The sequence below is a fragment of the Osmerus mordax genome, chromosome 10 (assembly GCF_038355195.1).
Source record: "Osmerus mordax isolate fOsmMor3 chromosome 10, fOsmMor3.pri, whole genome shotgun sequence".
Lineage (NCBI taxonomy): Eukaryota > Metazoa > Chordata > Actinopteri > Osmeriformes > Osmeridae > Osmerus > Osmerus mordax.
This window is the reverse complement of record NC_090059.1, coordinates 50,594-65,699: the sequence shown is the minus strand read 5'-3', so window position 1 is coordinate 65,699 and position 15,106 is coordinate 50,594. Positions and strand designations below refer to the sequence as shown.

At 48.8% G+C, this 15,106-nt stretch overlaps 1 non-coding gene and 1 pseudogene across 1 annotated transcript; both read left to right on the top strand.

Moving 5' to 3' along the window:
• The first annotated feature begins 214 nt into the window (after positions 1-214).
• On the top strand, positions 215-332 carry LOC136951103 (U5 spliceosomal RNA). The gene has a single exon (XR_010877596.1). It is a non-coding gene; the product is annotated as a U5 spliceosomal RNA (small nuclear RNA).
• Positions 333-964: 632 nt separating this feature from the next.
• LOC136951100 (U2 spliceosomal RNA) lies at positions 965-1,028 on the top strand (annotated as a pseudogene).
• The last annotated feature ends 14,078 nt before the right edge of the window (positions 1,029-15,106 follow it).

Sequence of the window (15,106 nt, the reverse complement as noted above, 5' to 3'; positions counted from 1 at the left end):
GAGAAAAAGCCATCAATGAAATGGAGAAAGTGCGGTAAGGAAAGAAAAGCCAAGCGGGCGGGCCGAGCCCCTCTGCGGCCCGTGGCGTTTCCGCGCCTTTTTTTTCCCGAGAAGGATGCGGTTCGCCCCGGTTCTCCCCGGTTCGCCCCCGCGGACGGGTGAGTCAGGGCCAACGGAGGGGTTGGGGGTAGGCCGTTTGGGTCGTTTCAAATCGACGCTCTGGTTCCCCTTCAGCACGCACAAGCCTTTCGCCTTTTACTAAAGACTTCCGTGGAGGGGAGCGCCGACGAGTGGAACGTGGTATTTTTGGGAGGCTTTGCCCGAGGGAGGGCAGAGCCTGATGGACGTGTGACAAAAGCAGGGTGAGGTTGGCTTTGGGGTTAGGTGCGTGCCTGCGGGTAAGGCAGGTTTTGTCTTTGCTTCTTCTGTAGCTGTTTCAATTCTGTTGCCTTTTGGCCTGGGCTTTCCGCTTCCGTCCCTGCTTGTCCTGCGGCTTTTGGCCTGGGCTTTCCGCTTCCGTCCCTGCTTGTCCTGCGGCTTTTGGCCTGGGCTTTCCGCTTCCGTCCCTGCTTGTCCTGCGGCTTTTGGCCTGGGCTTTCCGCTTCCGTCCCTGCTTGTCCTGCGGCTTTTGGCCTGGGCTTTCCGCTTCCGTCCCTGCTTGTCCTGCGGCTTTTGGCCTGGGCTTTCCGCTTCCGTCCCTGCTTGTCCTGCGGCTTTTGGCCTGGGCTTTCCGCTTCCGTCCCTGCTTGTCCTGCGGCTTTTGGCCTGGGCTTTCCGCTTCCGTCCCTGCTTGTCCTGCGGCTTTTGGCCTGGGCTTTCCGCTTCCGTCCCTGCTTGTCCTGCGGCTTTTGGCCTCGGCTTTGGTTTTGGCTTTTGGTGGTTTCGGCCGTTCTCGGTGTGGTGACCGAGCGGCCCAGGTGGTGCACGGAGGGTCCGCGCGCCGGGGGCGTCCGATAATGCGGTCATCGCTTCTCGGCCTTTTGGCTAAGATCAAGTGTAGTATCTGTTCTTATCAAAAGCGACGGTGAGAAGACGGTGGCCGAGGACGGTGGTGCGGCGGTGGCGGCGAGCGGCGGAGTGGCGGTGGCGGAGAGCGGTGTGGCGGTGATGGCCGGTGGCGGGTCGGAGGGCGGAGTCGGTGGTGCCAGTGATCGGGGCCGAGCGGTGTATGGGGCACGGTCACTGGCGGAGGAGAGAGGAGAGGCGAGCGGGGCCCAGGGCGGAAGGGTCGACGGAGCTGCAGGGGTCAGCGGGACGCCCGCGCCTGCAGCTGGCGTTACGTCCGTGGCGGACTGCGTCGGGGTACCCGGCGTCAGCACCGGCGGCAGGGGAGCGACGGGAGCGGTTGGTGGAGCGGCGGTCGGAGACGGAGGCGCACCGGGGAGCGGAGCGGCGGTCGGCGGCGGAGCAACAGGCGGCGGTGTGCCCGGTGGCAGCGGGGCGCCAGGCGGCGGCGGCGGCGGTGTGCCCGGTGGCAGCGGGGCGCCAGGCGGCGGAGGTGTGCCCGGTGGCAGCGGGGCGCCAGGTGGCGGCGGCGGTGTGCCCGGTGGCAGCGGGGCGCCAGGCGGAGGCGGCGGTGTGCCCGGTGGCAGCGGGGCGCCAGGCGGAGGCGGCGGTGTGCCCGGTGGCAGCGGGGCGCCAGGCGGAGGGGACGGAGCCAGGAGGCTGCGTCGCCCAGAGCAGGGTTAGGGTTAGGGTTAGGTTTGGGTTAGGGTAGGGTTAAAAGAAAAACTGGATGGTCTTAAAAAGCACGGGCCTATTATTACTGTGTTGTTAAGCTAATTAAAATTGAAATGAAAAGGGGCAGGAATGCAAGTGGATGTGTTGTAAAATTGTGTTTGTTTTTTTACAGGTGCTGTGTAGCGATGGATGAGTGGATGGTGTTATGGATTTGAGGATCAAGGTAAGTGTTGTTGAAATTACTTTTTAGTGTGTAAATCTATGTGTGTGCATGTAAGTATGTATGAGTGTATTTTACAGGTGCTGTGAGGCGATGAATAAGTGGATGATGCTAAAGATGAAGATCAAGGTAAGTGTTTGCAATGTTTTTTAGTGCATGGGTCTATGTGTCTGTGTGGAGCTGTATGTGAATAAATAAAAGGGTCGACTATGTGTGTGTGTTTATATTTGAGCCTCTGTGTGAGGGTGTAGATGTATGTGTTGTGTATGGATCTGACATGTGTATGTGTGTGGGCGTGTTATGTAGTCAGTACCATAAGGAAGTATATATTAACAGAATTGCCATGAAAAACCATGTATACACTTTATTTATTAAAAGAAGCTGGTCCTGTGTGGAAATAAGAATGTTATGTTTTCTCATTCAGTCCCAGGGGTGTAATTGTGTTCAACTGTGTGATCCATTTTCTTTCGGCATGCTTCCGCTGTCCACTGGACCACCCGGACCCCGACTCCACACCAGATATGATGAGGTGAGTGACGGGGTGCTCCTGGAAGTGTGTGACCAGTGTTGTTTGTAGGTGTGCCCGTGAGATGTTGTTCAGATGTTGTTTCAACCTAGTGTCTATTGAAGCTCCGGTTTCTCCTACGTAGTGTTTATGGCAGAGGGTGCAGGTGATGATGTAAACCACATTGGAGGTTTGTAGGGTGAAGCTGTCCGGGATTGGAGCCGACGTGTGGTTATGGGGGTTTGTAATGAATTTCCTGTTCTTGTAGTGCAGTGTGTGAGGTTTGGTTATTGGAGGGGGCATATTGCTGAATTTGGTATGTATAAGAATATCCTTAAGGCTTTTATTTTTTCTATATGCTGAGATGATCCTATATGGTTTAAGCGGAGGATATGTGTGTTGAGCTGTGGTGAAGTTGTGTTTGAATGCATGTTGCAGTGGGCGTGTTCTATGTGAGAATGTCGTAACTAATGGGATTATGATTTTAGGTGGACCTAGGTCTGTGCCGGTTGTGTGTGGGGTGGCCGGGGAGGTGGGAGGAAAGGTAGGGTTAAAGGGGGGGTGTGATTCCGGGATGGGGTTAAAGGGCGGGTCCGCGTAGATGTTAAAGGGGGAGTTAGGGTTAGGCGTGGGGTCGGGAAGGTTGGGATTAGGGTTAAAAGTCAGGTTGGGTCTACCCATAGAATTAAAAGGAGAGGGGGTGGGGTTGCGGGGAGGGTTGGGGTTAGGCGCAGGATCCGAGGGGTTGGGTTTAGGGTGAGGGACCAGGCTAGGTGTGGTTTTGGAAGGAGGGGAAGTGGGGTTAAGGGGAAGATTGGGTTGGGGGCTGTGAGTACGGGTGAAATTAAAGATGGGGTAATAACGGGGTGTTGGATGGGGCTCCGCAGCAGAGTCCAGGGAAGGTTCAGGATCAGGAGGGAGATTGGGGGAGGATACAGGATACGAACCCGGTGTAGGGTAAGGGAAAGGATTCGGGGGGGAGGGGGACAGGAGGGGGAGGGACTCTGCTGCAGGTTGTGTATGTACTGTTGCTTGTATTTGGAGTGTCTGAGGTGTGTGTGATGTGTGTGTGTTGGTTGTGTGTGTATCGTTGTTTGTAGTGTTGGATGTGTGTGTGGGCTGAGTGGGAGAGAGAGCTGCCAAAGTGTCATTCTTGATGGTGCGCAGAAACCTTTTGGAATATCCCCTTTGTCTGAGTGAGTGAAATAGTGTTTGAATGGCTATGTGTAAATCATCTTTGTGAGATGATATTCTATAGAATCGGATGATCTGTGATTTGACGATACCTTTAAATGTGTGTTTGGGGTGATAGCTTTGTTTGTGTAATAGAGCGTGTGTGTCTGTGGGTTTGAAATATACTCGTGTCTGAAGCGTCTTATGTGTTGCATTTATTGTGTTAAAGTAAACCGTGGTGTCTAAAAAGTGAACCTGTTGTGGATCAATGATGTGTTTCACCGTGATGGATGGATGGTGTGAGTTAAGTATGTGTATGAACTCCGTAAAGTGTTTGATGTCATGTGGCCATGCTCCTATGATATCGTCCAAAAACCTGAAGTAGAATGATGGTTGCAGTGGACACTTTGACAGTGCTTCCCTCTCCCACTCAGCCATGTAAATGTTTGCATATGCGGGGGCGAATTTCTTGCCCATAGCCGTTCCCATTGTTTGTAGATAATGTTTATTGTTAAATAAAAAATCATTATTGTCTAAACTAATTTGTAGTAACTGTAAAATATCCTGATCCGGTCTATTGTTGTCTGGGTATTTTTGAAACAAGGATTTGACAGCCTGTACACCCATTGTGGTGTTGATGTTGGTGTACAGGCTGTCGACATCGATGGTGAAAATGTGTGTATGGGAGGGAACGGCTATGGGCTTGAGCATCTCTAAAAAATGATATGTGTCCTTGAGATAACTGGGGTGAAGGGTGGATAAAGGGTTGATGTAGTGATCAATGTATTCCGATATGTTGTAGGACTCGCTGTTACAATCCGATACTATGGGTCTACCAGGAGGAACTTCAAAGGGAATGGTCCAGGTGTCCGGTTCTTTATGGATCTTGGGAAGTAAGTAAAAGAGTCTTTGTCGTGGGGTGTCCGGTCCGTATAGGTAGTCCCGTTGCTTAGCTGTAATGTAGCGTCTGTCGTAGAGTGATTTGATGATGGTCCTAAGTCTCACCTGTGTCTGTGGTTGTATGCTATCCGGTATGATTTTATAATGTCTGATGTTGTTTAACTGTCTATTTGCTTCAAAAATGTATTGGTGGTTGTCTAAGATAACTATTTTGGATCCTTTGTCCGCTGGTTTGATGACTATGTGTGGGTTGTTTTTAAGTGTTTGTAGTGATTCTCGGAGTGTGGTAGTGAGGTTGTCCTGTCTGTCCGTCTGTGTGTTGTGGTCTCTTAAAGTCCTTCTGTCCGTCTTGATGAGGGTCCTGATGTGGTGGTCCACCTGGGAGAGTTTAGGCTCCCAGGTGGAAGGATTGATGAAGGGCAGATGGTTATCGCTCTCTGTATAGTCAAAGTAGTCCAGTATTTTAAGTCGTCTGTGATATTTGTGGATGTCCCTTTGAAGCTCCTCCTGGTCAAAAGTGGTGGGGCGGGGCACAAAAGTGAGGCCTCTCTCCAGAAGTGCTACTTGTGTTGGTGATGGGTGAAATGTTTTGGACAGATTCAAAATGTTGGAACTGGATGGTAGTGGTGAGTGAGGGAGCTGGGGGGCGGGGGGAGGAGAGGGGGCCGTAGATGTGTGTGTCCTTGGTGAATGTGTGATAATGTTAACGGTGTCTGGGTTGTGAGTATGAGTAATTATAAATTTAATTGTGAGCACCAGTGTGAAAATATTGCTGCTGCTGTTTCTGGTGTCCAGTGAATGTTGTCCCTATTAGTGCGGAATGAATCATGCGGTATTTCATACAGTGTGGGTAAGTGTGTGCTGATGTAACTATTTATGGTCCTGATGTTTTGTTTTTGTTGTGGAGTGAGAAATGGTGAGTGACTTATGATGGGGACGTAGATGGTGGCGTTGGGAAAGGTGCTCTTCGCTTCTCTGTGCATACTGGCTAGTTGTTTAAGTGATGTCTGGTATGGGTCGAGATCCTTATTGTTGAGACCCACCGAGAGGACCACCACCTCTGTATGTGGGTGTACCTGGGTTTTTTCCAAGACCCTTTGGAAGTGGTTGAAGGTGGCCCCGGGGTAGCTATCCACCTGTGCCCTAGGGTTCTGGAAGGGGGGGATCCTATTTAAATTGGAATCCCCAATGAATAGGTGGGACTTGAGGCCTTTGATGTTCCAGTCCGCCACCTTGCGTGCGGGCCGGGCCATGTGGTAAGATGGTGTAACTAGTGTGTGGGTGTATTGGGGGGTGGTTTGGTCTTGTGACGGGAAAAGAGAAGTACGTGTTGGCTGTAGGGATGTGCGTGTTGCGGCGCCGAGTTTCGGAGAGTCCCCTACAGGCCCCTTGGTGGGGTGGAAAGGGGAGGGCTCAGAGCAGGCTTTAGCCAAAGGTGATTTGCCTTTTGGGTGCCCTTTCATCATGGTAGCCTGCAATGAGGGCCTGTTTTTTGGGGGACTCTCCTGTTCGGCGCCTGGGGAAGGGAGGAAGAAAGAAGGAGTTAAGGGGTGTTTGGTGATGTTTGGGACTGGATGCTGACGGGTGGGGGAGGCTGATGCGGGGGAGTATCGGTGACCTACAGGGGAGGGGAAGCTTATCTCTGCGGAGAAAGCTCCCCGTGCATGTGTCTGTACGTTAGAAGGGGAGAAGGTGTGTTTCTTGAAGTGGGACTGAGTGAGGGACTTAGTGGCTAATGTAGGGGGAGTCCTGCGTGCGGTGGCCAGGAGGGGGATCTGCGATGTACGTGCTCCTAAGTTAAGTGTGTATTTGTATGCATGAGGGGGTCTAGGAAGAAGTGGGATTTCTGGGGATGTCCGTGTGTTGTGAGATAAAATGTCAGCGTTGTGTTGTTCTGTAAGTGTTTCTATGTGTGTGTTAATTATCTCTTTTGTAGGTGTGTTCGTGACTGCCTGATGTGACCGTGGGGCTGGCAAGGTGGCGGACTGGACGATCGGCGGAGGTAAGTGCTGTGTCGTGGTCTGATGTGCTGGTGAAGCCGATGCTGTGCATTCTATGGGTGAAAGTTGTGTGTGTGAGTGTGCTGTAGTGTTGTTGGTTGTGCGTGTGGTAGGTAGCTGTGGAGATTGTAAGTGTTGTGTAGTGTTGTCGGGTGTGTGTTGTGTAGTGCTGGTGTCTGTGTGTGGTGTGTGTGTTGTGGTGTTGTTAGCTATGTGTGTTGTAATTTGTTGTGGAGAGACTAATTGTAGTGCATGTGGTGTGTGTTGTGTAGTGTTGTTGGTTGTGGGTGATGTATGAGGTCTAGTGTTGTTAGTTGTGTGTGGTGTGTCTTGTGTAGTGTTGTTGAATGCATGTGGTGTACTTGTGTGTTGTGCAGTGTTGTTGACTGTACGTGGTGTGTGTTGTGTAATGCTGTTGGCTGTATGTGATGTTGGAGGTGTAGTGTTGTCTGCTATGTGTGTTGTCATTTGCTGTTGAGCGAATGACTGTAGTGTATGTGGTGTGTGTTGTGTAGTGTTGTTGGCCCTAGGTGATGTGTGTGGTGGTGAGGTGTTATTGGCTATGTGTATTGTAGCTTGCTGTGCAATAGGTGATGGAGGTGCAGGTGCCTGTGATGTAATCGTGTGTATGGAAGTGTTGGATGGCTGTTGACTAAGTGTCTGTGGTTTAAGCATGTCTGCATATGTCCTGCGTGGCTGTTGAGTGGGTGTGTGTGATGTAGGGATGGCTGTGTGTGTAGTAGTGGTAGTAGTGGTAGTAGTGTGTGGCTGCTGTGTGGGTGGACCTGTTGTGAGAGTAACCCTATGTGTAGTGACTGGCTGCAGGATGGGTGATTGTGGTGTTTGAATGGTCCTTTGAGCCTGTTCGTGTTGTGTGGCTGAGGGGAGCTGTAAAAGTGTCTCTACTGTTGTGATGGTTGTGTCTGTAAGTCTGTGTGTGTATCTTTTCTGTGCCCAGCCCATGGCTATGTGTAGTGCAGTGGTGTTTAAGGTGGGTGCTGTCGGGATGAGTGTTTGGATGGTCTTATTGTAATGTGTCTGTAGAATGTCCAGGTTATTGTTCATCCATGATGTGGTGTTTTGTGCTACTAACTGTGTGGTGTGTTCTGTAGGTGAAGAGGGTCTGATAAAAGAAGTGAGTTTCCCCACCTGCCTCATCATGCCTCTTGGGTGAGTCTTACTTAAAATGGCTGTGTTCATGATTTCGCCATGGTGGACCGCCTGTATGATCTTAAAATACAGTTTTGCCGCCTGTCTGGTGGCCTCATCTGGTGCCTGACCAGTGGCTCCAGCGTGGTATGTGCTATGTGTCTGCGTGTTGTGTGTGTTTGCATGAGTGTTGTGTGTCTGAGTGTTATGCCTCTGAATGTTGTGTGTGTCTGTATGAGAGTTGTGTGCTTGAGTGTTATGTCTCTGAGTGTGATGTGTGTCTACATGAGTGTTGTGTGCCTGAGTGTTATGCCTCTGAGTGTTGTGTTGGTCTACATAAGTGTTATGTGTTTGAGTGTTGTGTGGCTGCACCCTAGGTGGAGGAATGTATCGTGGGTGAGTGTTGTGGGCCTGTGTGTTGTAGGGCTGAGTGTTGTGTGTGTGAGTGTTGTGGCCTTGTGTGTTGTATGTCTGAGCTTGGCGAGCTTGAGTGTACTGCAATTGAGTGTTGCGTGGGTGTATGTTATGTGTCTGGGCGTTGTATGGATGAATGTGGTAATCATGTGTTTGGGTGTGGTGTGGTTGAATGGGAGGATATGGTGTTCTGTTGTACATGTGTGATGCTCTAGATGGTGGATGAATCTGTGGGTGCATGTTGTGTGGGTGGAAGTCATGTGTGAAGCTATTATGTGTCTGGCCATTATGTGGGTGAAAGTTATGTGTAAAGTTATTGTGTGTCTGGGTGTTATATGATTGAGTATAGGTGTGTGGTGCTCTGAGTGGTGGATGGGTCTGTAGATGTAAAAGGGGTGGCCGGCCCAGTAAAGAAGGCCTGGCTACACTGCCAAAAATGCTATCTGATCTATTGGTGTGCTCTCCTGACTTGAGGCGCACAAATGGTTTACCCCTACCGTGGTGCATGTTTTAAAATCAGAATGGGTGATCTGGACAGCTGTGTGTGTTAAGAAGCTGCCCAGATCGGGCCCTTACCGCCTTTTTGTAGTTGTTGAGTTTCAGGAGGCGTAGATGGTGGATTAGGCCAGTGTTGTAGTCCTCTTCTCTCTCTCTCTCCAGGTCCAGGTCTCGTGCTTAGTTTCCAAATGGAAATTTAAAAAAAAGGGGTCAGTGTTCCTGGTGTAGGTAAAAAAGGCCCGGGCCTGTAGGCAGAGATTAAAAAGAGTAAAACAATCCTGGGGAATTCTTCTGGTGGCAGGGAGTCTAAAAGGGAGCCCTCCCCAAACTGATTTTAAAACTGTATTTTATTAGCTTTAAAAACAAAGTATCAAGTCCAAACTGCTTAGGGATAAAACCAAAGTGTGCATCGACAAGTTTTGTCCCGACGTTTCGCAGACTTACTGCTTCCTCAGGGGAGATAGGCTCCCAGGAGAACACACCAATATTTATGAACTAGCACCCTTGGGAGAGGGGAGTGCCCCTCCCCCAAGGGTGCCCTAATTGGCCCTACCTGATTGGATAAAATGTTATCCCCACTCTGTCCCTAACGCTATACCTTATTCTAATTGGTTCTCTAGGTTACCTCTTTATTGTGATTGGTCCATTTAAATTATAGGGGTGAGTGCTGGTACATTTCCATTCCCTTCCTAAGAGGTTTCCAGAGGTTTATACAGAGTGGAAATTTTTAAAGGTGTGTATGTGTGTGTGTGTCTGTGTGTGTGTGTGTGTGTGTGTGTGTGTGTGTGGAATATGTGTCAGTGTTTGTGTGTGTGTGTGTGTGTCATCTGCAATGCATTGTGGGAGGTGTAGTCTGTAAAACGGTGGGAATATGAACCCAAACCAAAAAGATACAACTGTAACTCAAAAAACATATGTGGGTGTGTGTTGTGGATCTAGGGTGCATCCTAAAATATGTATTCCGTAAGCAAATGGTGGGGTTTTATGCCCAGACCACTCCACTACCATTTGTACTCATAAAATCACAATTATCATAAATATGTGAGTGAGACGTAAGTGTGAATGTAGTATATATGGAATTAAAACACCTGTGTTGTATTGTATAAAAGGCCAGTGATATCATGTAAGGTGGATGGTGGAGATTATCTTATGTATAGAGATAGGGATATGTTGAATGTACTATATGTTAATGTAGATCAATGAGGGTAAAAAAATGTTGCTGCAAATCTTAAAAGGGTTGTGTATTGTATATGTTTTCTGATCATGGGCATGATGAGGCAGGTACTAAAAGATTAAAAACATGGATAAATAGTTATGAAATGGTAAAAAATGGGGAAACTGCACAACTAGACTGTAGAAAATTGCACAGTAATCTGGTTTCTCTTGTTCTAGCAGGTGCAGTTAAAAACTTTGTCCACTAGATGCCGCCATTTTTGTCCCATATTTTGCTGGTAAGTGTATTATGTATATTTTACTGCTAAATGTGTAGGTGTAGTGTAGTGTTCTTATCCATCAAGAGTGTAGTTTGTATTATGTACGACGATGTGTGTGTATGTGTGCTAGTGTGTTGGTGTTTAGTGTCATAATGCTATGAGGGATGTGTGGAGTATTCTAGTGTGTCCCTTGTGTGGTGTTGTAGGTCTGTAGTGTGTCCGTGTGCTGCTGGATGGAAGAAGCTGACACTGTGGGGTTGGAAATTCACATGCATACACACAACAGCTTCAACAGCACAAAGACCAACAAAACATCAGAACCCTCATAATGTTCATCCCATGGCTATACAGGATCCCAGGAGTTTGTTGTTGTAAGCATGTTATCTAAGGCATAGGTGGGCACCCCGGGGGCCTTCGCTGCAGTTGTTGTGGATGTTGTTTTGTTCTCGGTGGGTCCCAACATGGTGACCAGTGGACAGCGGGTCCTTCTTATGTGTTGTGGTGAGAGGTGAATGTAAATACTAAACTAAGGCTAAACAACAGAAATAATGGCTCTGGCAGGGTTAGGTTTGGGTTAGGGTAGGGTTAAAAGAAAAACTGGATGGTCTTAAAAAGCACGGGCCTATTATTACTGTGTTGTTAAGCTAATTAAAATTGAAATGAAAAGGGGCAGGAATGCAAGTGGATGTGTTGTAAAATTGTGTTTGTTTTTTTACAGGTGCTGTGTAGCGATGGATGAGTGGATGGTGTTATGGATTTGAGGATCAAGGTAAGTGTTGTTGAAATTACTTTTTAGTGTGTAAATCTATGTGTGTGCATGTAAGTATGTATGAGTGTATTTTACAGGTGCTGTGAGGCGATGAATAAGTGGATGATGCTAAAGATGAAGATCAAGGTAAGTGTTTGCAATGTTTTTTAGTGCATGGGTCTATGTGTCTGTGTGGAGCTGTATGTGAATAAATAAAAGGGTCGACTATGTGTGTGTGTTTATATTTGAGCCTCTGTGTGAGGGTGTAGATGTATGTGTTGTGTATGGATCTGACATGTGTATGTGTGTGGGCGTGTTATGTAGTCAGTACCATAAGGAAGTATATATTAACAGAATTGCCATGAAAAACCATGTATACACTTTATTTATTAAAAGAAGCTGGTCCTGTGTGGAAATAAGAATGTTATGTTTTCTCATTCAGTCCCAGGGGTGTAATTGTGTTCAACTGTGTGATCCATTTTCTTTCGGCATGCTTCCGCTGTCCACTGGACCACCCGGACCCCGACTCCACACCAGATATGATGAGGTGAGTGACGGGGTGCTCCTGGAAGTGTGTGACCAGTGTTGTTTGTAGGTGTGCCCGTGAGATGTTGTTCAGATGTTGTTTCAACCTAGTGTCTATTGAAGCTCCGGTTTCTCCTACGTAGTGTTTATGGCAGAGGGTGCAGGTGATGATGTAAACCACATTGGAGGTTTGTAGGGTGAAGCTGTCCGGGATTGGAGCCGACGTGTGGTTATGGGGGTTTGTAATGAATTTCCTGTTCTTGTAGTGCAGTGTGTGAGGTTTGGTTATTGGAGGGGGCATATTGCTGAATTTGGTATGTATAAGAATATCCTTAAGGCTTTTATTTTTTCTATATGCTGAGATGATCCTATATGGTTTAAGCGGAGGATATGTGTGTTGAGCTGTGGTGAAGTTGTGTTTGAATGCATGTTGCAGTGGGCGTGTTCTATGTGAGAATGTCGTAACTAATGGGATTATGATTTTAGGTGGACCTAGGTCTGTGCCGGTTGTGTGTGGGGTGGCCGGGGAGGTGGGAGGAAAGGTAGGGTTAAAGGGGGGGTGTGATTCCGGGATGGGGTTAAAGGGCGGGTCCGCGTAGATGTTAAAGGGGGAGTTAGGGTTAGGCGTGGGGTCGGGAAGGTTGGGATTAGGGTTAAAAGTCAGGTTGGGTCTACCCATAGAATTAAAAGGAGAGGGGGTGGGGTTGCGGGGAGGGTTGGGGTTAGGCGCAGGATCCGAGGGGTTGGGTTTAGGGTGAGGGACCAGGCTAGGTGTGGTTTTGGAAGGAGGGGAAGTGGGGTTAAGGGGAAGATTGGGTTGGGGGCTGTGAGTACGGGTGAAATTAAAGATGGGGTAATAACGGGGTGTTGGATGGGGCTCCGCAGCAGAGTCCAGGGAAGGTTCAGGATCAGGAGGGAGATTGGGGGAGGATACAGGATACGAACCCGGTGTAGGGTAAGAGTTAGGGTTAGGGTTAGGGTTAGGGTTAGGGTTAGGGTTAGGGTTAGGGTTAGGGTTAGGTTTGGGTTAGGGTAGGGTTAAAAGAAAAACTGGGTGGTCCTAAGGAGCACGGGCCTATTATTCCTGTGTTTAAAAAAAATGTATATAACAAAAGAAAGGAAAACAGAAATAAAAAAAACCTGTTGAGAAATAATGTGTGTTTTTTTAGGGTTAGGGTTAGGGTTAGGTTTGACGTCTGAAAATCCCCCGAGCCCAGTAGTTCGGTACTTCGACCCACTTAGGCTCAGGACTGAGGCACACGCTATGCCAATGCTGAGTCATCCACCACATCCGAACAGGGGCTAGGCCCCTCTAGGAACCCCGAGGGGAACCCAGGCCGGGTAACCCCTGAAGTGCTCGCCACCCGACACAAGGTGAGTGAGGAGCACCCAGAGGGACAGTAATATATAAACATACAGTAAGAAACAATGCATAATATATAAGTATAGGTCGAGCACATGGATAGCCGTCTCCGTATCCACTTGACATGTTCAGGTAGCAGGGTCAATGCGGAAGCATGCTCAGGGTCAGAAAGGCCCCTTGTAGTTAGTAGAAGTTATTATCTGGAGGGTCTCTGTCCACCTGGGGACAAAGTAAACACCATCAGAGTATATAAAAGTCATAAATTGTTTGAAACCGAGTTATTATTCCAACTATGGTATTGATCCTTGGAGTCCCGATCCCAAAGGGGTCAAGGTACACATCCTCAGATTATAAATCAGGTTTGATGTCTGATGATCCCTCGAGCCCAGCAGTTTCGTGCTTCGACCCGCTTAGGCGTGAACTCTCACTGGTTGGGGTTAGAAAAAATGACTCAGTGAGGTGGCCCAGTGATCAGAGATAAACCCACTGGGGGGAAGCAACGGTCAAGTTTTAAGCGTAGACCCCCCCCAGGTTGGGGTTAGGATAAGTGACAGGGGGGCTATCCCACCCCATTAAGTCACGGTAGGTTAGTCGTCCGGTTAAGTTCTAGGCGTAGGCCCTCCCAGGTTGGGGTTAGGATAAGTGACAGGGGGGTTATCTTACCCCCTTAAAGTCACAGTAGGTAAGCCTTCCGGTTAAGTTTTAGGCGTAGACCCTCCCAGGTTGGGGTTAGGGTAAGTGACAGGGGGGCTATCTCACCCCATTAAGTCACAGCAGGTCAGTCGTCTGGTTAAGTTTTAGGCGTAGACCCTCCCAGGTTGGGGTTAGGATAAGTGACAGGAGGGCTATCCTAGCCCATTAAGTCACAGTAGGTCAGCTTTACGGTTAAGTTTAGGCGTAGACCCTCCCAGGTTGGGGTTAGGATAGGTGACAGGGGGGCTATTCCACCCCATTAAATCACAGTAGGTCAGCCTATGGGATGGTGACGGTTGGGTTGAGGTACGCGGAGGAGGGCAAGAAAGGGAGAAATATGCAGGCGTCTAGGGGGAGTACCCGAGGAACGCAGGAGGGATAGATAGAAATTAAATAAAGGGCCTGTGTGGACATATGAGGTGCAACTGAGTGTGTGAGTGCGTGTCCTACCTTGACCGGGCAGCTAACTTAATCTGAAAAGCTAAAAAAGGTTCTACCTGGAAAGTTAAGAATCTATACCAATCCCGGGTGCAGATGTGGGGAGGACCCCAAGGAAATGCAGGGCTGTGGAAGGAAGGGGTTAATAAACAAGATACATGAGTGTCATAGCCCTGTCCTCACTGCACATGAGTGCGATGAAGATAAAGCCATGCAGACAATAGTGGTGGGAGTGGGGTGAGAGAGATATAGAGAGAGGCGCTCCTGTTAGAGCAAATAAAAGTTGTAGTCAAAAACGCAGGACTCCATTCCCTGGGCGGTGCCTCCTGCCGGGCCCATGCCAGAAATTAAGCAGGGATATACGGGGTCCTAACTGGCCACGACCGGTTTCGTCCTCTCCCAGGACTCGTCAGGTGACGGAAATAAAACATGAGCAGGAACCAGGGCCATCCTAGGCTACGGACTGACAGGGGACCTCGAGGCTACACCAAAGAAGGAGGATGGTGGTCACCCCGGTGCCCTCCTGGCAGCCCACCAGAAGCGGTATTCAGAATTATTGTCTAGGGAAAAGAGTAGAGAGGGAGAGAGAGAGAGAGGGGGAGGGCGCGCGTGTGTGCGAGGCATGTGTGTACACTCAGGGTGGTGAACAAGCTAAGTGAGAGGAGAAGATCTGTAAAAGAAGAAGCATGGGTTAGGATTAGTGAAAGGGGGTCCAGAAAAACCTGTGGAAGGAGGGGGGGGGGGGGGGGGGATTGTCTTTATGTGTGAGTGCTTAATGCACAGAGAAGCCTAAAATGTGTGTGTGCCTAGAGAAAGAGAGAGAGCGGAACAGACCAGTAGAGAATAGTAGAGAGAGAGAGACAGAATGTGTGTGTGAGTGTGTGAGAGAGTATGTGTGTGAGCAAAGCCTAAGATTATGTGTGTGTGCTTATGCACAGAAATGAATGTGTGAGCATGGAATGGGAGGGGGAGGAGGGAGAGGGAAGAAAAGAGAAAGTACATTATATCCATGCATACATATACACAGACATGTAGTACAAGCATGCACACACACTATCAGCAGTTCATGCAAACGCGTGGGGTATGAGTATGAGGTGGTAGGCCCAAGTTATTAATAAATGCACCCTATTAAATCAATCAAGCAACCAAACTAGACTAGAAAGAAAAACTTACATATGGCCCCAGAAGATGGAGAAGTGAAGATGAGATGGGAGATCCTAAGATGGATGCTTGCAGCGCGTGGTAGCAGCAGGTGCGTTTATGGGCAAAAAACAAGTGGGCTAATTAGCAACAGGTCCGCTAGCACGCATGCGTTCAGAGCATGGTACTGAATATGACACAAAACAAGCTAATCATTCGATAAAAAA